Source organism: Tenrec ecaudatus, chromosome 15 (assembly GCF_050624435.1).
Source record: "Tenrec ecaudatus isolate mTenEca1 chromosome 15, mTenEca1.hap1, whole genome shotgun sequence".
In the NCBI taxonomy this organism is placed as follows: Eukaryota; Metazoa; Chordata; class Mammalia; order Afrosoricida; family Tenrecidae; genus Tenrec; species Tenrec ecaudatus.
Genome location: NC_134544.1, coordinates 24,302,442 through 24,329,132, shown reverse-complemented (window position 1 = coordinate 24,329,132; position 26,691 = coordinate 24,302,442). Strand labels below are relative to the sequence as shown.

The 26,691-nt window shown below is 38.9% G+C and overlaps 1 pseudogene; it reads right to left on the bottom strand.

The window, feature by feature from the left end:
* Nucleotides 1-9,001: 9,001 nt before the first annotated feature.
* LOC142428097 (keratin, type II cytoskeletal 8 pseudogene) lies at nucleotides 9,002-10,585 on the bottom strand (annotated as a pseudogene).
* Nucleotides 10,586-26,691: the final 16,106 nt, after the last annotated feature.

The window sequence follows — 26,691 nt, the reverse complement described above, 5'->3', positions numbered from 1 at the left end:
TAATTTACTTCTGTAATCAATCTCACATATGCAATTTTTGTTCTTTAAAATGGAGATCGTATTCTTCTTGTAATGGCCATTGATTATGTACCCAAGAGTAAATTATCCAAACGTGTTTCTCACCCTGGTTGATTTTTGTATCTTTAAAGCTAAATGTCCGAATTAGTTTATGTGTAAATGTTATTTACACATAGCTGATAAACTCAGAGTACTGGATATGTAAGCTACTATATTCTATGAGTTATCACCTAGCTCATCTTTTCTCCAGAAAACTTTCCCATATTTGAATTTTCAAAGATATTTTTATCCACATAAATCCACATAAAATTCATTTCTCTTCAGAACACATTCCCCTATTGGAGCTTTAGCAGCATTTAACCAATGAATGTAGAACTTGTGGCCACTGAGTAGTGACCCAGTGCAGCTTTTGCGAGGGTCAAGTTGACTGATTAACTGCTTGGGCATGCCTGGAGACTAGAGATGAGGAAATAAGAAATATTTCTCACCGGAAGACCCAAGAGAAAATCATAGAATTGTCACTTCATTTAGCTCTAGAGACTGAGCATCTGCAGCAACAAGGTCATCATTTCCAGGAAAAAAAGGGGGGTTTTCTTTTTCTCAGCATGTGCTTATACCCACAGCACCCTATCTTTCACCAGACTTTTCTTTTGCTAATGACCAAGGCTGCCCTGTTGCCATGTAAGTGTGTGCTTTAATCCCATGACAGGCAATTTGAGATTTTTGTAATTATCTAAGGCTTAGCCATTGAGTATGCCTTGTTATCTCCCAATTGAATGCTCCTTTTAGAGCAGTACTTGGGAAGATTTACAGTAATTTGTGGTAGTTGTATTTAGTGAAATGGCAAGAGGTGGTTTTCTTATTCTTTTTGTCAGGGTTTGTATCTCATATTTGGTAAGGGTCTGAGATAAAATCTGGTACTGCACATCTTGTGCAAGTTTTTTTTATCTGTGAAATAATTGCCAACGGGTTTGAACATAGCCTCACTTGTGACTTATGCCTCATTTCTTGGAATTACCAGGTACCACTATACACCGCTGTAAACAAGAGATTTGTTTTCCTTCAGTGAGGAATCAGTAAAGGCAAATATTGTCACAAATTAGTCAGTCCATACTTTTCTAGTTGGTGTTCAATTATAACAGTGAAAGGTGGAGTCAGTGCTAAAATATTAAAAATATGTATGTCTTCAGTGATTCATTATGTCTAGCACTGTGGTGTTTCTTGGAGAGACACTTACAAATCACAGCTTTTACTTTCAGTGGGCTTTGTACAAAATGTTGGTGGTGTTGCTGCTGCTGCTGCTTGGAATGGTAGAGTCAGTGGTGACTCATAGTGACCCTATGTGCGACCAGATGAAACATTTCCTGCGTGGGCACCATCCTTCTGATGACTGTTTTGCTTGAGTCCATTATGCTATCCACTAAAACAGACACAGAAATTCTAACTCTTCCATTCACAAAATAATCTTTAAATTATTTTTGTTGATACTAAGAAAACATCGGTATTGAACGAACTGATATGAGGGTATGTATCAATGGATATAGAAATATACACTATAGATCATAAAATGGAAAATAACATTCAAATAGTCATCAATCATCTATGCCAATTCCATGAAATAAAATAATTGATATATTTATCGATCATTCCTTATGTCACAACATCCTAGACCCTTAGGAACATGAGATGAGAAAAACAAGATGAAATTTCTCCTACTGCCATTCAATCTGTAAAGCAATTGCAGAGCCAATAGTAAAAATAACATTCTTTGCTTAAAAATTTTAGAAGAAAACCATTAAACTTTTAAACCAACCAAAACAAAGGCCCCACCAACTACTTCTCTGAAGAACACTGAGTTTGTAAGTCACTAGCACTGGAATCATAAGGGCTGAATATTCATTTTGATTCTGCCTCCCTTTTGCTTATCTATAAAATATTATTTAGATGAGGGTGGTGAAACTCCTGGCATGACAAAATACTGGAAATCCTTCACATTTGTGTTGCTAGATTTTCATAAGTATACACATTTTCTTTTAGTACAAATGATTGAAATTTGACATGAACAGAACATGTCACATGACATGTGACAAGACTAGACACTACACTGGCAACACAAACATTTCAAATATAAATACATATTTTCATCATAAAAATATAGAAAGAACATACTTGGCAAACACGAAACCCAGAAAGTGGGAGTATCTGTTGACTTCAGAAAGAGTAGACTTCAGAATACGGATGATACTGCCTTGGGTGTTATTATTTGCTCGCAAGTTGATTTTGACTCAGGATGACACCATAGGTGCTGAGGAGAACTGCCCCAAGTATTTCAAAGATTGACCTCTAGGAGCAGATTGCCAGGCCGATCTTCCAAGCCACCTCAAGGAGATCAAACCACCAAGCTTTTGTTTCATGCCAGCCATGGATTCTGCTTTTAGAGATAGACAGGGCCTGTACACCAATCAATATATTAATGCATCAAGAAGACTGAGTAATCTGAAAGGTGTATGGTCTCAATAAATTATTTCAGAGTATATAAAAATGATAAATGAAAAATAATTAAATGGAGAATTAGACAAATCCGCAAATAACATTGAAAAATTCAAAAGTACTCTTTTAGCAGCTTATGGAATGAATAGAAAATCAAGTCAGAATACAACAAATCAACACTTAAAAACTTGCCTTTATATACATTTATTTGACATTATGTATTATTTTCAACTGTACAGGGAATAGCCACCAAGTCAGACCATATTCTAGATCATAAAACATATTTCATATTAAAAAATTAAACTTATACAGTATATGTTTTGTGACCAAAGGAAGTTTAAGTAGGAATTTGTAACAGGGAAAATATTTATTTAGAAAGTCTTCAAACATTTGGAAATTAAATATCCCACTTCTACCCAACTCAGGGGTCAAAATAGAAATAATATTTGAATTGAATAAAAATGAAAATACAATATATTAAAATTTGTGGATATTACTACAACATTGCCTAGGGGGAACCTTTGATATTCATTAGAAATCCCTTGTTATCTAGTGAGTGGCTGCCATGTAGAGCTATTATGAGGTTCCCCTGGACAGGTAGACAGCCCTATTACAGGAATGAGGGATACTGATGGGAAAAACAAATCAGGAGAGGGGAAAGGGAGCAAACACGTCTAGGGGAGCACAGATGCACGTCTGTTGGTAGGAAAAGTAGAACTGTCCTCCAGTTGGGGGGGGGAAGAATGACTTTTGTGGACCCTCGGGGAGGGAGTGTCGCTGGTGGTATACACCAGATGGACCACATTGACCGAAGCTTCTGGGTACATTCTGGAGACCCAGACTGAGTGACTAGGTAATGCTGGGACACTGAATCCCGGACCTTCAAGGTTCACAGCATGCTCCAAAGGCTGCATCAGTGGGAGCCAACACATAAACTCCACTGAGTGTAATGGAACGTAACCTCAGACACACTTGTAACCTGAGGACATAAGTCAGTAAAAATAAAGACAGCGGTACCAAGATTGTGGAGCTGTTGATAGGTGGACAAACATGGTTTTGCTACATCATTGTCCAATATGCTATTTAAGATATGAATTATTTGGGAATACCTGTGACTGCCATTCTTAGTGATTATTATTGTAAACTTTCCCCTGAAAATTAACCCCTATTGTTTTTATAAATTGTGTCCAATTACAAAAGGATTGATTCTGTACAAGTGAATAATTCAGGTACTATGATACAGAGTTAGCCTGTTGTGTTACTCTGGGTTGACTAGAGAAGCAAATTCATAGGCACTTATACGTGAACAAGAAAGAACTTTATTTTTTAAAGTCATTTCATTGGGGGCTCATACAGCTCTTATCACCATCCATCCATCCATCCATCCATCCATCCATCCATCCATCCATCCATTCTGTCAAGCACGTTTGTTCATATGTTTCTATCATTTTCAAAATATTTTCTTTTTAATTGAGCTCTTGGTTTCAACTTCTCATTTTTCCCTCCCTCTCACACCTTTCCTCCCTCATAAGTCCTTGATAATTTATAAATTATTATTGTTTCCATGCCTTACAGCAACCACTGTCTCCCTTCACCCACTTTACTCTTGCTGTTCCCAGGGGGTGAGGGTGGGGTCATACTGTCAATCCTTGTGATTGATTCATCCCCACCCACCCCAACTTCTCCCTACCCTCCTAGTATCACTAATTTCATTGGTCTTAAGGGATTTATCTGTCCTGGATTCCCTGTGTCACAAGCTCTTATCTGTACTAGTGTACATGGTTTGATCTAGCTGGTTTTGTAACTTAGAATTGAGATCAGTATAGTGTGTGTGTATTGCGGGATGGGGGGGGGGAGGGCATTAAAGAACTAGAAGAAAGTTGTATGTTCATCAGTACTACCCTGTAAAGCTTGTCTCTTCCTTGTGACCATTCCATGAGGGGATGTTCAATTGTCTACAAATGGGCTTTGGTCTCCACTCTGCCCTCCCCCTCATTTGCATCAATATAATTGTTTGTTCTGGAAGAAAGAGCTTTATATAAAAGCGTAATTGTATATTAAGAAAACATCCCAGCCCAGTCCAGATCAAGACCATAAGTCCAATATTACCTCATATGTTCATTATCAATCTATAAATTCCTCTTCAGACTCACCCAACACATGCAATGATGCCGAATGCAGGAAAATCACAGGTCAGTTGGTTAAAAGTCGTACGAATCTAGTGGTGGTGGAAGCATCTCAGCACTGCTGTGGTGGGTCTCCATTTGGCTTCTCCAGTTCCAGGGTGCTAGCTCCATCAGCATAGCTCCATGTGTCTTGTCAGCAGGAAGATCAAGCAGAAAGAGTGTGTCTAGTCTCCAGTGAGCTATTTATTGCCTTATTGCCTCTATATGAGGTCATCAATCTGCGACCTGATTGGCAGACTAATTTACACCCCGTCACTCTTAATAGTCTCAAGTTGACACTGCATTATGTAACTACCACAGATCACCCCTTGTCAACTTGACACTTTCACACAATGGTTTAGCTATATATAATTTTTAAACAAAATAATAAATGTATAACTATACCTAACAGGATAAAACTAAAATGCATACAATTCAATATGTGCCAAAGCCTCATTTAAACAATATTCTATAAGTGCACAACACAAAAATATTCTATGTCTAACAATTTCAGTTAAGTAACACCTATACCTTAATTCTATCAATATATTCCACCACCTATGAAAGTTTATAAACCAGCCACTTCATGCCTTTATCTGTCCAATTTTGGGTATCCAATTGCTATACTGCCCACTTATGTCAACCCAGTGCTCTATGGAGGCAATCATATTCTTTGATGTGAAGAATTTTCATTCCCTTTGGGACCTTGTGAGTCCACATTCATAAGCAAAGTCAAATCAGAAAGGCTGTCCGTAAAGTCTGCAGCAATATTCACCAGTTCACAGGCTCAAAAATCTTCTCTTCATCTAGTCAGGTTCTGGTCAACTTAATGTGGGCTATCTTACTTAGCCTCACCAGGGTGTCCATTGGCTGCCTTACCTTTAGACTATGGGTCCCATCACAAATTCTCAATAAGCCTTCCCCCCTTGTGCTAGATCATGAACTTGAGACCAGTCAACCTGCTCTCATTTTCTCCTTTAGTCCCTGTGAACCAGGTCCACAAGCATCAGGGGCCAGACTCAACCTGTCTCTTTATTGCTGCTGTTTTTTTACTTCCACTCATTGAACTTTTAACATTAAGTCCTAGTTTAGAGAGTTCCTTCTATGTCTCCATCCCCCCCCCCCAGCTTCTGATACAAATCACTAATTCAAAATTTAAAAATCCAGAGGGTTTCCTTTTTCTTCAATCTGTCAATAGTCCCCTAAACAAGTGTCTTCATCTTTGAATGTCCTAAGCACTGAAGACACTGGATGTGGATTAACATTTCAGAGCCTTCCTTGCAGGTTCCTTGGGAGCCTGGAGCTAAACCTATTAACGGCATCCTAAAATTCATGTTCATCTAGGGCAAATGTTTTCTTCTTGTATTACTGAGACCAAGGCTAAGGCTTGCTCTCAACACTTTTACTCGGCATTTTATTATAAGTTCTTGCCAGTTCAATAAAGCAAGAAAAATTAAAGCTGCATGGAGCAATTGTAACTCTCATACATTGTTGGTAGAAATGAAAAATGATATTGTAGTTTTATAGCTTTTTACAAATTGAATCATACACATACCAAATTATCTACTTTAACTCCACTCTTATGTATTTATTTAAGGGACATAAAACTCATGTATAAAGTCTGCACACAAATATCTGTGTCAACTTTAAAATTGCTCCAAACCAGAAGCAAATCAAATGCCTATCACTTGTGAATTAATCAAGAAATTGTGTTGCAAACAATAAATTGCTACACAGCAATTTAAAGGAGTGAACTACTCATGCATTCAATGTCATAGATTAATGTCAAAAGCAGAATACTGAGTGAAAGTGTAAAAAAAACCCTACATAATCTAGGATTCTATTGAGATGACAATCTCTTAAGTGTCAAGTTTTCAGGATCTTCACTTGCTGGTAGAGCACTACTCAAAATGAGAAGAAACAGCTGAAAGCATTTTAATAATCAAAATTGGATTGTCCAAAGGATGAATTTAGGAACATAAAATTGAAAATGGAACATATAAAGATCACTATCCTAGGCATTTGTGGGCTTAAGTGAACTGTTATTGGTTATACTGGATCAGAAAAACCATATGGCTTACTATGCTGGGAATAACAAATTCAAGGGGAATGGTATTGCCCTTCCCAATTCATCATCAAAAAGAATATTTCAAGACATATCTTGAAAGACTACATTGTCTTTGTTAGGATAATATCTATATGCATGTAAGAACATTCCATTAATACAATTATTATTCAAGTGTTTTCACCAACTGCTGAAGCTAGCAATGAAGGATTAAAGAATTCTACTGTGTTCAGTCTAAAAATGGTCAATATGCAATTAAGATCCATTGATAATTTTGAGTGAATATGAAATATGAAAGTTCAAAACAATGAGGAGGGAAAAGTAGTTGGAAAATATGGCCTTACGGATAGAAATATAGGTGGAAATCACATGATCGAATTTTGATAAACCAATGACTACTTCATTGCAGAATAGCCTTTTCCAACAACATAGATGTTGACTATATTCATGGATTTTTCCAGATGGAATACACAGGAATCAAATTTGGTCTATCTGGGGGAAGAGACAATGGAGAAGCTCAATATCAGTGGCCAAAACATGACCTCTGGCTCACTGCTCCTATGTAATTTCAGATTCAAGTTGAAGAACAAGTTTACAAGAGCCAAAACACGAGCTTACATATATCTCACCTGAATTTTGAGACTATCTTAAGAGTAGATTTGACTTATTGAACACTAATGACAGAAGTAGACATCCTGATGTGCTGTGGGAGGACATCAAGAACATGATTCATGAAGAAAACAAACGGTCATTACAAAGACCAAAGAAAGAAAAGTTCAACGTGAAAGTCAAGAGACCCTGACACTTGCTCATGATAATACCGTAGCTAAATCAAATGGAAGAAATGGAGAACTGAATAAAAAAATTCAGAAAGTAGCTCAAGGAGACAAAGTAAATTTCTATAATGAAATGTGCAAAGATCTGGAGCAAGAAAATTGAAGAGGAAAAACATGCTTAGCTGCAAGAACAAAGAGAAAAATTCGAGTTGCAATATGAGAGATACTAGAGGCAACATATTGAGCAATGTTGTAAGCAATAAAAGAAGATGCAAGGAATGCAAACAGTACAGTCAACATTCAAACAGTTCAAGAGGGAGCATATGATCAAGAACCAATGGGACTGAATGAAGAGGTAGGTCCAAGCTTCACTGAAGACATTAGGAGTGGGGAGGTGGGGAATGCTCCAGAAATTGAAACAATTTAAATTTCAACAAGCTGATGAAGCACTGAAAGCTCTCATTTGTCTACGCCAAGAAATTTGGAAAACAGCTACCTAGATAACTGATTGGCAATGATCCATATTTGTGCCCATTTCAAACAAAAGTGATTCAACAGAGAATGTGAAAATTATTTTTAAAAATATCATCACATGCAATGAAAACCCTGTCTGAGATCATTCAACAATGGTTGAAACACTATTATGAACGGTGAGCTGCCAGAAATTCAAGCTGGATTGAGAGGATTTGGAACCAGGAACATCATTGCTAACATCAAATGGTTCTTGGCTCAAAGGAGGGAAAACCAGAAAGATGTTTACTCTAGTTTTATTGATTATGCAAAAATATTTGACTGTGAATCTCATAACAAACTATGGATATTTTTGAAAAGACTGGGTACTTCATTGTGTTCATGTGAAACTTGTACATAGAGCAAGGGATACTTGTGGGAATTGGGTGGTTTACAAATAGGTGTGCACCAGGTTGTTTTCTTTCACTATTCTTATTCCACCTGAATGTAGATCAAAGAACCGGAGAAGCTGGACAATCTGAAAAAGAACTTGGTATGAGGAGGGGAGGAAGCTTTGTTACCAACTTGCTGTATGCAAGTGACACAACCTTGCTTGCTGAAATTGAAGAAGACATGAAGAATTTGCTGATGAAGATCAAGCACTTCAGCCTTCAATATGGATAACAAGTCAATGTAATAAAAACCAACACCTCACAACAGGATCAATAGATAACCTTATAATAAATGGACAAAAATAATGAAGTTAACAAGAATTTTGTCTTACTTGGATCCACAATAATTGCTTATGGAAATATCAGTCAAGAGATCTAATGATGCATTGTACTCAGCAAATCTACTGTACAAGATGTCCTTAGCATGTTAAAGAGAAGGTGTCCTTTTGAGGACCAAGATGTGTCTGACCCAAGGCATGCTATTTTCTTTGTTTTTTGGGGATGGGAGTGGGGGTGGGTTGGCTCAGGCTTTATTTTAGAAAAGGCAGTTAGCTTTAGTTGGAGGTTATAGGCAAAGAGGGTACCCTAAGCAGTAGATCCTAAGGGTGGGCTGAAGAATGGGTCAGCCCTAGGGTCTCCTGTACCCTTTGAGCCCCTCCACAGCTCCTGGGCAGGTGGGGATAGGGACAGGCTGGGAGGAATCACAGTGGCCATTCTCTTGGGCAGGACATCAGAAGACTGGGACATCAGCTTCCCGTGTGGGTCTCTATCTACTTCACCACACTGCTTTGATGGAGCTGGTGCGCGAAAAGGAACTGTAGCATCCTCTTGAGCCGAAGTTGGATTGCATGGAGATCAGGCCATAGTTGAAGCCAGGGCTTGTGACGTGCCATAGCTTGAGGTCAGCCCACCAGAGAAGCCACTGGTGGTCCTCTTGTGGATGCCCCTGTTCTGCATCCCAGACTCCAGCCAGCTCTGCTATCCCTCCAGCAGCTTGTGGTAGGTGTCTCTGTCGATGACCAGGGCCAGCTTGACATTCATCAACTGGTTCTCATGCAGCTGCTGTGCCATGTCCTCTTTGACCTGACCTAGGGTGGCCTCCAATTTGTTGTTGGCGTTCTGCAGCTCTCTCCACACAGTTCAGCATCAGCCATGGTGGCTTCCAGGGCAGCCCTCTGCCCTTTGAGGCCCTCAATCTCAGCCTGGATCTGGTTGACATTCTGGTTCATCTCATAATTCTCAGTTTTGGTAGGATGAATTTCAGTCCCATGCTTCTCAGCTTGTGTTTGCATCTCCTCAAACTTGATCTGGTATATGTGCTCAGCCCAGCTGTGGTTGGGGACAACCTCATACTGGGCCTTGACCTCGGCAATGATGCCACCCATGCCCAGGGAGCAGCTCTTGTCCAGGGACGATAGCACCACGGACATGTCTGCAATCTAGGCCTGTAGCTCACACAGCTCCTCTTCAGTGAAACTGCCTGAGGAGGAGAATCTCATCCTCCAGTCCTTCTCCGAAGGACTCCAGCTCCACCTTGTTCATGTAAGCTTCATCCACATCCTTCTTGAAGAGGACAAAGTCATGCTCCATCTCGACCTGGTACTTTGTTTGTGGATCTCGACCCTGTACTTCTTGAAATCCTCCCCCGGAACCATATGTTGCCTAGCTCTGCCTCCAATGTCAGCTTTTCCTGGCCCAGTATCTCCAGTTGCCACCTAAGCTCTGGAACATGTGGCCCATGTTGCTACAAGGTCTTCTGTGGTGACAGACGGCTCTACCTGGTGTCTAGCATCTTGTTCTGCTGCTTCAGGAATAGTACATTGTTGATGAAGGAGGCAAACTTGTTGTTAAAAGCCTTGATTTGCTCTTTCTCCTGGGTGCTTGTGGCCTGGATGTTGGGGTCCATCTCCAGTGTAATGGGCCTCAGCAGGCTCAGGTTCACTGTGACGGTTGTGATGCTCCCCAAACCTCCTGCTCCGTGGTGCTCCCAATCATACCCATGCCATTGTCCAGGGCACTCTGGAAGCTGACACTGCTGCTGCTTACCCCGGCGAAGGATTAGATGCTGATATGGGCACCAGATGCTCTGGTATAAGAGAGACTGTTGAAGGATCAGGGGCCAAAGGAGGGCACCGTATAGGATTTCTGGGTTACTCTCATGGATGACATAGTTATGGATACTGGGAGGCAGTGGTGGAAACATACAGAAGTTTGAGAAGGAACCGAGAAGGTGATTCTAAATGCAAGGTATGCTATTTTCAATGGCCTCATAAGGATGTGAAAGTTGGACACTGAATAAGGAAGACTGGAGAAGTCAATGCCTTTAAATTATGGTGCAATCAGAGAACAATTGTAAGGGTTATAATATTTTTTTCTATTGTACATAGGGGCACTGTGGTAGTTACATGATCTGGTGTCAATGTAGGACTGGAGAGGATTAAGAGTGAAGAGGTGGAGTCTAGTCTGTCAAGTGTGTTACAGCCAATGAGGCTTCTGTGTGGGCATGGCCTTCGCCTGAGAATTCTGGGAATTCCTGTATTTCCTCCTTGGAGGCAGGACAGACTCTCTCTCTGCTCACTCCTTGGGAGACATTGTAGCTGAAGAAGACACATCGACCTCCTCTGATGCAACCAGAACTCTGAAGCCGGAAAAACCACATAGAGATCACTGCCAGTGCTGACATGCTTACAACACCACTGGATTTAGAGACTTTCCACCTATTGGTCTGTGATAGTCTTGCATTCGGCATCATTGCATGTGCTTCATTGCATGTGTTTCCTTCTGAAGAGGACTTTATAGATCAGTATCGGACATATGGGCCAATATAAAACTTATGGGCTTGGACTGGACTGGGTTGGGATGCTTTCTTAATGTACAATTGCCCTATATATAAAACTTTCTCTTATACACATATGAGTTTCTGTGGATTTGTTTCTCTGGTCCACCCAGACTAACAGGCACTATGTTACTCAGAACCAAGTCAATGGCACCTAACAACAGGATTCCAAAGGACACTTAATTGCATCAGAGCTGTGACCTGAATGGGAGTGCTTCATTCCACCATAATCTTATCCAAGTGTGGAGACTGAGAATTGATTGACTAAGATTACATTTTGGTAGGTCATGTGTTAGTCTGGGTTCTTCAGAGAAGAAAACCAGCGACACTTGTATGTGTTTATATCAAGAAATGGCTTACATAGTTGTAGACATAGGCAAATCCAGTCTGGTTCAAATTAGGCTTTTGTGGCTCTCAGAAGTTAGTTGATGAACAGGAAGGAGGAGTATGACGCAGAGGTAGCAGGAGACACAGGCTGGTGGATGAAAAGGTCTGGCGTTGGTGAATGAATCCAACGTTGGTAGTTCACTGATGGTCCCTGGAAATGGAGGGTGACTCAAAAGATCTATGAACCAGATGCAAGATCCAGCTCTAACAGAAGGGTAAGGGTCAAAACATGAGTTAGACTCTGCTTAGTCTCTCTTTTATGCAAAATGCTTGCAACATTGAGGAGATGTGATCAGTCTGCTATGCAATTGATAGGTGGAGCTCAGCCCCTAACCTTACCCAGGAATGTCCAGCAAACATAATTCCTTAATGTGTTCTCTGAAGAAACAAAACCAGGCACTTACGATTTGATAGATGGATAGATAGATTTATATAATAAGAAGGAATATAAGAGCTAATTAGTCCACACAGCAGTACAGAGGGATCAATGCAACTCACTCCTGTGGAACAGTTAATATACTGAAAGTCTTTCAGCTCACAGAAGAGGCTGTGGTCCAAGGTCAATGAAGCACACAGTGGAGTTTTCTCTCAAGCTAAACAGGCAGAATATGCCTTAGGGCAGAAGACAGCAGGGTGGGTCAACAACAGTGAGTAACATGAGTTTAGTGAATCAGGCCCAGATGGAATCTCTAACTCAGGCAATGCAAGATTATAGGATCCATCAACCTCAAGCTCAAGTCATGCATACACCAGCAGAGTGGCAAAGCAGGTTTGAGGGAGGCCCAAGCTCTGGGTTCACTATCCATGAGTTGGTTTGGCCCACAGGTAGTGTAGCAGACAGGTTGATGCAGAGAACTCGCTAAAAGCAGCAGCACACTGGTCCAATCACCATAGAGCAAGAGAGACAGGGGTGGGACTTGCTGAGCCATTTACCTCTTTGTCCTCCAATCAAACTGTGTCCTGACGAATCTATTGGCCAGGTTGGCATAATAAACCTAACTATCACACTGACCATCAAAGGTAAAGTCATGAGGATTACTAGGTGTTAACTATTAAAATTCTGAGAATCCTGGCCTGATCAAATGGACTCAAAATCTATCTATCTATATTGTATTGCATTGTACTATATTATATTGCATTATATTATATTGTACATAAAGTACACATTGTATATGTAAATATAGTATATATAATATATAGTATGAATTCTATATTGTACATAGTAGATGTGCTCTAAATTATATTATGCATACTGTGTATTATACATATTATATTTATATATACTTAATACTCTATATTAGATGCTATATATACTATATACTATGTTTTCACTACATCACACACATATTATATATTTTATATATATATAAAACACAAAATACTCAAGGCTATTGAGTCAATTTTAATACATAGTAAACCTATAGGACCGGGTAGACCTGCCTGTGTGGGTTTCTGAGACTCTAGCAGGCATCCTCAAACTACGGCCCGTGGGCCACATGTGGCCCGCCGAGGACATTTATCTGGCCCGCCAAGTGTTTTTGCACTGTTTTTTTTTCCTTACTTCAAAATAAGATATGTGGATTGTGCATAGGAATTTGTTCATAGTTATTTTTAAACTATAATCCGGCCCTCCAATGGGTGTGAGGGACAGTGAACTGGCCCCCTGTTTAAAAGTTTGAGGCCGCTGGTTTACAGAGTAGAAAGCCTTACCACAATAAGTGGTTTGTGGTTTTGACCATCTGACTTGTGGTTACCAGTCCAACATTGAACCCGCTATGGACAGACCAGGGCTACACACACACACACACACACACACACACACACACACACACACACACACGAGGGTGCTTCCATAAGTTTGTGGAATAATGGAATTAAAAGAGAATGAAAATTTCCAATAAATTAAAAATCGTTTTGTATATGAATATGAGGCTGCTCCCCAAACGTCACTTGTCCTATAAACTTTTTGCAGCCTTCCTATATTTGTGTGTGCGTATAATAGGGCATTTCCATACAAAAGATCAAGAGAGGTAAAGCGTTCAATAAATTAGTATTTAATTGAACTTGTGAAGCTGGAAGAAAAGGAAAAATGTCTTATAGTGTCCCTGCCCAAGTTCATTCTCCATAGAGAAGATCGCTGTGGCAATTTCAGGGTGAAGTGATTGAAAAGTGATAAGGTTATTCTCAGGACATCCTTCCTGTTAAACATGATAAAGGGAACATACACGCGTACCTCTGCTCGCTCTCTAAATTTCTACTGAAATGATCAGAGTGTATTTTATGAATACACAGAAAGTAAAATTGTAGCACACAATAGTAAGAAATTGAAAATCCTGGAAAACCAATGACAAATATAGCACAGAGAGCAAATTCAAGAGAACAGAAACTTAAGGTAACAGAGCAGAAAGCCTAGAAGTTAAACCCGGAAAGGGTCCAGTGGCACAGAAACTTCTAATAGTGGTCATGAAGGCAAGAGCCAAAACAGAAGGCTTAGGGGGAAGTCTGCAGAAGAAGTAGTTTAACTCTGATGTCCCTCTCTGATCATCCATGGATGGACAGATTGTTTTCTCTGAAATACCAGACAATTAGCTATTCCTTGAATAGATGACCTGAATATTCCACAGGTCTCTCTCTCTCTCTCTCTCTCTCTCTCTCTCTCTCTCTCTCTCTCTCTCTCTCTCTCTCTCTCTTTCTCTCTCTCTCTCTCTCTCTCACACACACACACACACACACACACATTGACCTGAACTCAACTTCGACTCCTAAGTACCCTATGGGATATAGTATAATTGATAGTATAATTGTCTTAGAGGGTTTCCAAGCCTGTCAGTCTTATTGGATGCAGACTACTACATCTTTCTCTTGTGGCGTGGTTGATGAGTTTAGTTCTTTGCCATTTTGGTGAGCAATCAGACACTTATCCAAGGCATTGCCAGGCTCCTTTCTATAGGTTTAACATACTGTAAATGGCACATGCATGCTGATGGAGAAACTCACAAACCTTATCTTTTTCTCAGCACCCAGCATGCTGTCAGTTAATCCTTTGTGTAAGGGGCTATTCCCACTTGGTTTGAGCGTAGCAATCTTGAGTTTAGATTAATAACCAAACTGGCACAATAAAATATTCTCCATTCAGTAACAGGTTAATTTGCCTTTAAGAAACTACATGGGAAAATGTTGGAATATGGTATAATCCCAACAGAATAGGGATGCCTTTATGATTAGATTCATAAATCTTTATGATTTGGGTGCATGGCTTCAAACTTTCCCAGTCACTGAACATTTGGGCAACACAGGATCACAAAAGACAAACCTTGAAGGCTTCTGCCTATCTCTGACCAGGACAACTATCAGAACTTGTGTTTATTAACAATATCTCATTCAGGGCTGCTTGAGTAGTGCTTATCTCTAGTAGAGCAGTCTCAGTATCTCTTATTCTTTACTTGATGATAATGGCATACTTGTGTGTGGTCTGATACACACTTATGTCAATAGATTCTCACTTACCTTGTACACAGTATATTTATAAGTTCCTTGAGTTAGTGATATTCAAGGTCAAATCCTCAAGCACTGCTGCCTCAAGAGGAGTTATCTCCACCATTTGTGAACGATAACTCTGCATTTGTCTTTTGAGTTTCTACATGTTATTTAAGTATATGCACTGATAGTCTTGGTTCTGGATTATTTATTCAAAGATAGTTGTATAGCCAAGAAACTTTGAATATGAGAGAAAAGTTCATGGACTTAAAATATAATAGAATTGTTCTATGAACTTTTTGAAACTCTGAAGCAAAGGGTTGGTTTATGTCAGTATACTGCCAATATGAAAAGATTCAGGATTTTATAGGCTCAAGGTATTTTTTTCTATAACCCTATGTGTTCAATGTATTCACCTTACATGACCTGTGATAACCCTCAGAACCTCACCCTGTTCTTTCTGTCCTGGGATACCATGTTGAGGAATCTTTAACCATGATCCTTTTATCATTGTCCACTCATGTTGTCTTTGATGGTATACCTATCCAAAAACAAACAAATCCAATCAATACAACCATTACTGCAATGTATACACTCACCACTAAAGCTAATAATTCATGAATGGAAGAATTCTACCAACATCTGCAGTATGACATTGACCAAACAGGCAAGAAAGATGCATTGATAATTATTGTTGACTAGAATGCAAACGTTGAAATAAAGTATAACTATTACTTGGAAAATATGGTCTTGGTGATAGAAACAATGCTGGAGATTACATGATAGAATTTTGTAAGGCAAACATCACAAATACTCCTTTTCAAGAACACAAAAAACAATAACTCTCCATATGGATACACAGAAATCAAACTGACTACATCGTGGGAAGAGATGGAGAAGCTCAATACCAACAGCTATGTGTTAGACTGAGTTGACTACAGAGACAAATCCAGTGACACTCATCTATATGTAAGAAAGAGCTTTATGTCACAGAGTAATTGTAAATCAAGAAAACATCCCAGTTCAGTCCAGATCAAGTCCATAAATCTGATATCAGCCCATAAATCTGATACTAGTCCATAAATCTACCTTTAGATTAATGCAGCTACATACAACAAGGCAGAATGCAGAAAGATCATAGGTCTGTGGATGAAAAGTCTTATGGATCCATTGGCAGTAGAAGAATAAAGGGTTGGAGCAGGACTCTGCCACAAGACTCGCTCAGGGCTCAGTATGACTGTATATGGCTTATCAACAGGAAGATGAAGGCAGAGAGAGAGGAAGTTCCCAGAATCCTCACGAGAAGGCCATGCCCACCAGGAGGCATCATGAGACTGTTACCTGATTGATAAGCTAGAATTCAGCCCTTTGCTCTTTTTTTTAAGTTTTATTTAATTTAATTTATTTATTTATCCAAGACTGTAATTCTTCTTCTTTTTAAAAATCATTTTAGTGGGGACTTTACATCTCTTATCACAATCCATACATCCATTCATTGTGTCAAGCATATTTGTTCACATGTTACTATCATCATTTTCAAAATAGTTTCTTTCTACTTGAGCCCTTGGTATCAGCTCATTTTTCCCTTTCCCCCACACTCCTTCCCTCATGACCCCTTGATAATTTATAATTTTATTTTTCATATCTTACACTGACCAATGTCTCTTGTCACCTACTTTTCTTTGTCCATCCCCCTGGGAGGGAGTTATACCTAGGTCATTGTCATCAGTTCCTCCTTCCTCCCCCATCTTCCCCTTCCCCTCCAGGTATCACTTACTCTAATTATTGGTCCTGAGAGGGTTATCTGTCCTGGAATCCCTGTGTTTCCAGTTCTTCTCTGTACCCTTGTGCATGCTCCAGTCTAGCCTAGCCAGATTTGTAAAGTAGAATTAGAGTCATTATAGTGGGAGGTGTGGTGGGAGGAAGCATCCCTTTGCTCTTAATACCCTCAAGTTGGCATGAGATTATGAAATGTTCACAAGCTAAAACCAGTCCAGAAGCTGGAGCAGACCACCAATTGCTCATCTGTAAGTTCAGGTTGAAGTTGAAGAAAATGAAAACAAGTCCACAAGAGGTGAAATACAACCTCAAGTATATCTCACCTGAGGTTTGATTACGTCTCAAGAACAGATTTGACACATGGAACACTAATGACAGAAGGCATGAAGAGCTATGGGATGACATCAAGAAGATAAGACATGAAGAAAGCAAAGGGTTATTTTTTAAAAGGGGACAGAAAGGGAAGATTGAAAATGAATGTTAGAGGACATTCTGACACTTGCTCATAATAGCAGAGTAGCTAAGGAAATGTCGAAGTGAAAGAGTTGAACAGAAAATTTCAAAGGGTAGCTCAAGAAAAAGAGTAAAGTACTATAGTGGAATGTGCTAAGAAGACCTTGGGTGAGAAAATGGAAATGGCAGAACACACTCACCACCATGTCAACTGAAAGAACCAAAGAAAAAAGTCAAGCTTTGAGTTTCAACAGTGACTGATTCCATGAGCAACATATTGCATGATGCTGGTGTTGGTAGGTGAAATAGAATCCATTCTGACCCAAAGCCGTTTTGTGCACCATGTACCAAAACATGGCCCAGTCTTGAGCCACCATGTTGAGCCCACTGTTGCAGCCATGGTGTCATGTCAGCTCATGGAGGGCCTTCCTCTTGCTGAGTTTACCTCCGCTTTATCAAACACGATGTCCTTCGCCAGGAGATTTTGAAGCTGTTTGTCTTGAGTTGTGCCCTCCCAGCAAGTGAAGATCTCCAAAGCTTCATTCCCCCAGGTTCTACGTGACTCACACCTCCATGGTTAACTCTACTCTGAGAAAGCAGCTCCTACTCAGTCACCTTTGCAGTGTGATGGACCTGAGGGGCCCATCCTGTTGCACTAGCTCTGACAATGTTCCCCCATTCATTAGGCCTTCATTAGACCTTCCTTCAGTATTGGACAGTGTCTGAAATGTATGCATAAGGTTTTCAGTGATGACTCCCTCTGACGTGGGCAGCCTATGCCTTTTCCATTGTCTGTAATTCGTCTGGAAGCATTGCTGAAACCTGTTCAATTTGAGTGACCCTACTGGAATGTGAAATACCACTGACGTAGTTTCCAACATCACAGCAATAACACACAAGCAACCATAATATGGCCAACTAACAGCCAAGTGGTGGTTGAGTGGTGCAGGAAACATCAGAACAACATGGAAAGAATACACAAAATCAAGGGACCCCAAAGAACTAATAGCATTCAATTATGTAAACAGGTAGCATAGTATTAAAATCCAATGGTACTGAAAGAAGATGTCCAAGCTGTACTGAAAGCATTAATCAAGATAGAGACCCCAGGAATTGATGGGATGTCAACTGAAATATTGCAGAAAGTTGACGAGGCACTGAAAGCAGTCATCAGTCTATGCCAAGACATTTGGATAACAACTATTTGGCCAACTGACTGGAAGAGATCCAAATCTTCACCCATTCCAAATGAAGGCAACCCAACAGAATGAGCAAACTGTAGAATGATATCTTTGATATCACATGAAAGTAAAATTTTGCTGAAGATCACTCAACAATAGTTTCAGCAGTATCTTATGAGGAGCTGTTTGAAATTCAGACTGGATTCTGAAGAGGATATGGAACAAGGGCTATTACTACTGACGTCTGATGGACCATAGTTGAAAACAGAGAATACCAGTAAGATAGTTACTGGTGTTTTTTTTTTTCTATGTAGAGGACTTCTTCTCTGGGGAGCATAACAAACTGTGGATAGCCTTCAGACAAATTGGAAGCTAGAACATTTCCTTGTGCTCATGCTGAATTTATACACAATTAAGAAACCAGTTGTGTAAGCAGAACAAAGGAGTACTGCCTGGTTTGCAACAATGAAAACTGTGTATCAGGGCTGCATCCTCTCATCAAACTTAGTTGATCTGTATTCTGAGAATATAATCAGAGAAACTGGATTATCTGAAAAATAATGTGACATCAGGATTGAAAGAAGACTTATTAACAACCATGCAAATGGCAAGAATTTGCTGAAAATGAGGAAGACTTGAAGCACTTGCTGATGAGGATGAAGGACTGTAACTTTCAGTGTGGATGACAACCCAATGTTTAAAAAATCCTCAGAACTGAAACAATAGGTAACATCATGATAATTGGATAAAGTTTGAAATTTTCCATGATTCATCTTGCTTGACTTCACAATCATGATGCTCATTGAAGCAGTAAAGAACAAAGAACAGATTGTATGGGGTAAATATGCTGGATACGACTTCTTTAATGTGTTCAAAAGAGAGGATATTACTTTGAGTCCTAAGATGTGCCTGATCCAAGCTATTCAATCACCTCATATGCATGTGAAAGTGGATTATTGAAAGTCCTATGGACAAAACCATCTGTCTGGGAAGAAATTTAGCCAGAACCTTCTGTAGCAGCAAGGATGGTGAGACTCTGTTTTACATACTTTAGACATGTTTTCAGGAGAGATTGGTCCCTGGAGAAATACTTCATGCTTTGTAAAGTAGAGAGGCAGAGAAAAAGAGGAAAGCCCCCAGTGATATTAGCATTCAATCATGTAAACAATTGACATAGTGGCTGAAACAATTAGCTAAACTTAAGATCAATTGTGAGCATGGTCCAGGTCTGAGCTATGTTTTGTTTCACTGGACTATCGCTATGAGTCAGAACCAACTCAATTGCTTCAAACGAGAAGCATTACCAGATAGAAGAGACTCCACCGTATAGTGTGCTAGATTAGCTAAAGTTACATTATTAGCTTCTGACATCTCAACTCCTATACAAAAATGTTAAAGTTTTGTGTTGATTTTTGCATGCAGTCCCTGCTCAGGGGCCATGTTGATAGCTCACGGACTATTTTTTAAATGACTTGATGAAGAAGAGTACATAATGAAAGACCTTGATTTATTCCAACAACCAGTTCTGCAAACTAAGATTCCAGAATGAGGTCAATATGATTCCAAAGCTATTTCCTTCGGGAAATAAGTGAGCCTGGGTGAAGACTGAAAGAGAAGATGATCAGTTTTGAATTCAATAAGTCAATCATAAGTATATGGGTGTGTCTCCTTGAGCAAATTGAGGCAGTTAATCAAAGGTAAGTGACATAATATATTTCTCCTATTTTGTGAGCTACATAGCACATTTTGGAAACCTAGATCAACTTGCAATTGTATTATTGCCTTGAGCCTTTACCTAGTGAACCTGACATGCCCCCACTACTGAACCTGACAACATGTTTTCTTCCCAATTGCATTATCCTTACATATTGGAAAAAGTAAGACATCCACACATAATAAAAACCGGTTTTAAACCTCACCTTTTTCAAATAGTTTATGTAGCCGTCTTCGTGTTTTAATATGTGTCTGGTGACACATATTCTTTATCAGTGAATGGAGAGTTTGATACATTGGAGACAACCTAGTTTTAAATCACAAGGCTCAGCTCTCACTCCTCAGTGTTTCTTTGGAGATGTCTCTTAATTCCCTTGAATTCAGTTTCCTAAATTGTAAATAGGGACTTTTTTTATTTGAATGTTAATGATCACAAGATAGATAGTGCTGGGGGTGAGATATTTGTAAACTAAATTTGATTTGTACAACCATCCTTTCTTTAGATTGAGAATCCAGTTAAAAATTTGTAAAATCTGAAAAACAACAGTGTAGGATATTTGAATGAATTTAATATTGATGGAGATGAAACAATGTTGCCCTCTGATGCTATAGTTGATCTGTATATATGAGTATGCATGTATGTATGAGAATTAAGCTGTGTGCCCCAAAAGATGTATTCAAGGAAGTGAAAGATGATTTTTTTTTCATTCTGACTGTTTTTATTCTTCCCAGCTTTTAAAAGTTCCTGAAGCTATGGTCTAGAATAAAATAGAGTGAACAAAGATTATTCCAATGATTGGAACAATGTAGGATATAATTTAAAGAAAAGGAGTTGGGGATTATACTTTTCATGGTGGGGCAGATTTGGGTAAACTACCATGATCTGTGTATGCACTGCAGAGTAGGGTGGACAATCTTGCTTAAGGACCCAATACCCTTCCTCCTGTTAATTATTAATATCACACTTATGAATAAGTGGTGGATGTGCAACCAGCTGAGCATTCTCTTAGAACTTCCTTGAGATAAAAAATGGACACAGTCTGTTATGATTAATGAGCATAAATAGTTATTGCTGGAGGAGGTTTCCCTGGGAGTGGCAGTGATTAAAAAAAAAGATCAACTCAGCAACTCAGCTGATGTAAGTCTTTATCACATTCCTTGTGACTTTTAATCCGTGTCCTTTTTGATGAAAACAATTGATCAGTTCCTGAAGGTGAGCATTCATCTTGACATCATGGGCATGAAGTGAAAGGACCTCAAGCTAACTGGATCAGGGAATTTTCTCAGCTGTCTTACGAGGCTGGATTGCCTGCCTCTCTACGGGCTAATGGAATTCTTATATTTAATAATAGGATTTTCTGTCACTTCTGGATAATAACAATAAATAAGGATTTTAATTATTCATTAAATATGGATCTTACATAATTAAAATATGGAGTTTATGTAATTTAATAATAATTTAAAAATGCTTCAGAGAGTTCCAAGGCTGCTAAGCAGGTAAGTAAGAAATCAAAGATAGATTGGGAGCTTGGACTTCCAAATACCTCGCACTACTATTTCCAGTACAGATGAGAGATAATGACTGAATGGGCATTCTAGAAGCAGTATTGCCAATAAGTGAAAAAATAATAGCACAATATGAGTATTGTTGCTTCAGAATGCCCAGCTAAAAAATAGTCTACAGTGTGCATAATTGATGGCTGGATCACAAATGGAGACATAAATGGGCATTGTGTAACTCCTGGATGAAGTGCACAACCGTATCTATGAAGAATTCTAGCCAAAACATCAATTTTCAAACAGAAAAGAAGGTAATAACTAACAACTTACAGAAAAATGCGAAGTACAAAACAAAATACAAAAGCCAAAACAATAGAGAACTGAAAACCTAGGCCACTTGCCATGGAGTTGATTCTGATGCCTGGTGACCTCAGGGGTGCAGGGAAGAGCCTCACTCCATCTGTTTCCAAGGTTTTGTTACTTTGGTGTTACCCTAAGTGAAGATTCATTCTACAAAACTCAAACTGTGAGAAACTAAAACTGGCAAAAAAAATAAGTTTTTTCAGGAATGAATTGGAAAGTCAAGGTGGGAAATGAGGGAAGGTATAGGATGAAAGAAATCATATAGTATGAAAGAAATTTAAGGAGAAAAACTATCAATTGAAATTTATAGGCCTTTTTTTGAATGCTGATTAGAACAAACTGTAATAAGAAAGTAATGAGACTATTGGGACAGATATTACAGTGGAAGTTGATTCTATTATGTAAGGAATTATCACTCTCTATCTAGGTCACATTTGGAGCCCTGAAGATGCAGCGACTAAGTGCTGGGCTGCTTGCTCCCAGCAAGGTCAGGGGCTTGAAACCATGAGAAACATGTAGTAGTCTGCTTCAGCAGGTAGAACAGCTTTGAAAGTGTATGGGGCAATTCTACTCTGTCTTATAGGGTGACTATGTGCAGCAGCTAGTTTAATCGAGGTTTATAGAAATGCAAACTCCTTTATATTTTAGAACTACAAGTTGAAAATGTTATGACCTGATGATGCAACATCATTGACTTGTTTCAAAATAATCTAGTGTCAAAGGTGTGGGCAGGGCGACAGATGAAATGTAATTTCTCTTTGTTGAGATGACTGAAACTGGGTGATGGGTAGTTGGGGATTCATTGATTCTCTGTCCTGTACTGCAATAGGCTTAATTTTACCTAATAAAATTGTATTGTTGTTAGACACCATCCAGTCACTTCTGATTCGTAGAGACCCTATGCACAATGGAATGAAACACTTCCTGGTCCTGTGCCATCCTCACAATTGTTTTAATGCTTGAATCTCTGTGTGAGCGCATTTGTTGCAGCCACTGTGTCAATCCACCTCATTCAGGGTCTTCCTCTTCTTCGCCGATCCTCTACTTTACTACGCATAATGTCTTTTTCCAGGAACTAGTCTCTCCTGATAACATGGCCAAAGAACTTGAGTATGAAGTTGTGCCACCCTTGCCTCCAAGGGGCATTCTGGTTGTACTTCTTCCAAGAGAGGTTTGTTTGTTCTTTTGTCGGCCCATGGCACTTTCAATATTCTTCTCTAATTCCATAATTCAAACGCATCAAATCTTCTTTGGTCTTCCTGAGAGAGTGGAAAATACCATGGCTTGGGCACAACTTAGTCCTCAAAGTAACATCCTTGCTTTCAACACTTTAAAGTGTTCTTGCACAGAAAAACTACCCAATATGTGTCCTTTCTTCTCTTGACTGCTGCTTCCACAGCACTGGTGTGGATCCAAGCAAGATAAAATCCTTGAAAATTCAAATTTTCTCTGTTTATCGTGATGTTATCAGTTGGTCCAGGTTTTTTTTTCTTTTTCACCATGAATAGTAATTCATCCTGAAAGCTGCCATAATTATCATCAGAAAGTACCTCAAGTCCTGCTCCCTTTCAGCAGACAAGGTTGGGTCATCTGCATGTCACAGGTTGTTATTAAGTCTTCTTCGATCATGATGCCACATTCTGCTGCAAGCAGGTCAGTTTCTCTGACTACTTGTTCATCATATAGATCGAATAAGCATGGTGAGATGATACAACCCTGATGCACCCCTTTCCTGATTTTAAACCGTGCAGTATTCCCTTGTTCTGTTAGGGCATCTGCCTTTAATCCATGTATAGTTTCTCCTTGAGCGCAATGAAGATTCTGGAATTCTTTTCTTCCTAAAGGTTATCCATAGATTATTATGATCCATACACAATGGCTTAGAACACAAGTAAGAATCTTTCTGGTGTTCTCTGCTTCCAGGCAAGAATCATCTGACGTCAACAATGATAGCCTGAGTCCACATCCTCTTCACAATCTGGCTGGAATGACTGGCAGCTCCCTGTTAGTCTACTGCTGCAACCAATTTTGGATGATCTGCAAAATCTTACTTGCATGTGAGAGCAGTGATATCATCCTGTACCTTGAACATTCTGTTGGGTAACTTTTCTTTGGAATGGCTACACATTTGGATTTCTTCCAGTCAGTTGGCCATGTAGCTGTCTTCCAAAATTCTTGGCATAGATTAATAAGTGCTTACAGTGCTTCATCATCCTTTTGAAACATTTCCATTGATGTTCTATGGATTCCCGGAGCCTGGTGCTTTGCTGATGCATTCTATGCAGCTTGGACTGCCTCCTTCAATATCATTGATTCTTTATCACACTCTACCTATTGCAGTGTTTACATATCTACTAGTTCATTTTGGTACAGTGATTCTGTGTATTCTTCCCATCATCTTTGGATGTTTCTTGCATTGTTCAATGCTTTACCCATAGAACCATTCAATGCTTCAACCCAAAGCTTCAATTTTTTCCCTTGAGTTTTCAGTTAAGGATATGCGGCGTGTGTTCATCCTTTCTGGCTTTCTAATTTTGGGTTTTAGCACATTTCATTGTAATACTTATTTTACTTTGTCTTCAGCTGCCCTTTAAATTTTCTCTTAATCTTTTTACTTCATAATTTGTATCAGTCACCTCAGACATTAGCATTGTTCAATGTCTGTATCACTAGCCTTAATGGTTAGTGTGTAAATTTGAATAATAATTGTATTGACTACATTTCTTGGTATATAACTATTATTCTTTCACATACAACATTGTGCTTTAAGATTTTTCTTGAAGGGTATTTTTTTGCCATTGCTCTTAAATCTGTCATTCCTGCCATAGTAAATGATATGGTTTTTTTATGCACAATGCCCAATCCAACACACTAATCTCTAGTATATCAATCTTGGTGTTCAATCTCATTTTTGGTGACTCCAAATTTTTCTACATTCATACCTAGTGCATTCAAAGTATTGATATTAATAGATATTTGCAGCTGTTTCTTCACATTTGAGTTATGTCCCAATAACAAATGGAGGTCCTGAAGACTTTAGTCCATCCATATCATTATGAAAATGTAGCTCTTCTTCAGTTACATGTAATGTAACTGAAGCCTAAGGGATCCATATTATTTCATGATCTCTAATAATGTTCTGCTTCTACTCATTAACTTTTGAGGATCTGACAATGTTTGATGTTATCCATTAGGTTTGCTGTAGCTAATTCCTCTGAAGTGGACAGCCTATTCCTTCTTTGTAGTCTGTGCCTTCTTCACAGACTGGAATCTCCACTAAAACCTCTACTTTTGGGGTTGCCCTGCTGGCATTTGAAATTCTGTAGATAAAGCTTCTAGTCTCACAGCAACATACAAGCCACTGCAGTAGGAAAAAGAGACACACAAGTAGTGGAATAAAACTTTAGTACATTTAAATCTTATCATAATAAATGTCCTTCCTTAGTTCGATGCTCCTCTTCCTTCAGTGGTGTTATATTCTATTTATCTTGAACACACAATCACAAATAAGCGAATAAACCATATGTTTCAACTTTACATACTGATGGAACATTTTATCTGGTAAAGGTGTCTGGTAATGACTTTGGACACCTTTTAAGGGGAAACTAAGTTCTCCAGGAGTCATGGGGTTTACTTGTTCTTGTTGTTTTTTTGTATCAAGCTATTACTGGAATGTTATAAGCTACTAATGTTGTAGATCTTATATAAGAGTAACACTAAATTAGGTTGAGAAAATAAATATTTTCAAAATGACAAATTTATGAACAGTCAAGTTAATGAGTTTGGAATATGTTTTTAGGGAAATGAAACAAATTGTTTCTCAAAACATCAGATTTTTCTAATATCAAGTTTTTCAGGCTATTATTTACTCACAAAGTACTTTGTTCTTCACACATCTCTGAAACCTTTATTCATTCTGCACACTATGAAATAATTTGATCTTAACTTGGCACAAGACTATAATTTATGTATTCAATTTGCTTCTGTTCTCTTCTCTCTAGTCTGTTGATTAATAAAGTGTTTCTACCTGTGCCAAACTCATGGTAAGGCCAATGTAAATGCAAGCAATAAAATCACATGATCAATATTTCACTATAAGGTCACTGTAGTCATATTTAGAATATATGTATATATGTACAATAATATTACAATGAAAACAGAAAATTAGAAGAGAAATATATAGGATTGTATGGGACTCCTGTTCTATCCTTTCACCTTATTTATTCAATCTGTAGGCTGCACAAACAATCCAAAAAACTAGACTATATGAAGAAGAATGAGGAAAACTCCTTAAACAGCTGCAATATGCAAATGATGCAGTCTTACGTGGTGAGCGTGAACAGAACTTGAAGCACCTGCTGATGAAGATCAAAACTACAGCCTTCTGTCTGGCTCACACCTCAAGCTAATTATAACAGAACACCGAGGCCTTTGCATTATAGTTTGAAACATTATAGTGTTGCCCAAGCATATTTAATATATCCCAGAATTCCAGAAGAATGAAAAATGTGTGTTTGGAGGAGTACTATCAGAATGTTCCTTAAAAGCAAGGCTGGCAAAAGTTCATCTCACATATTTTGGATATG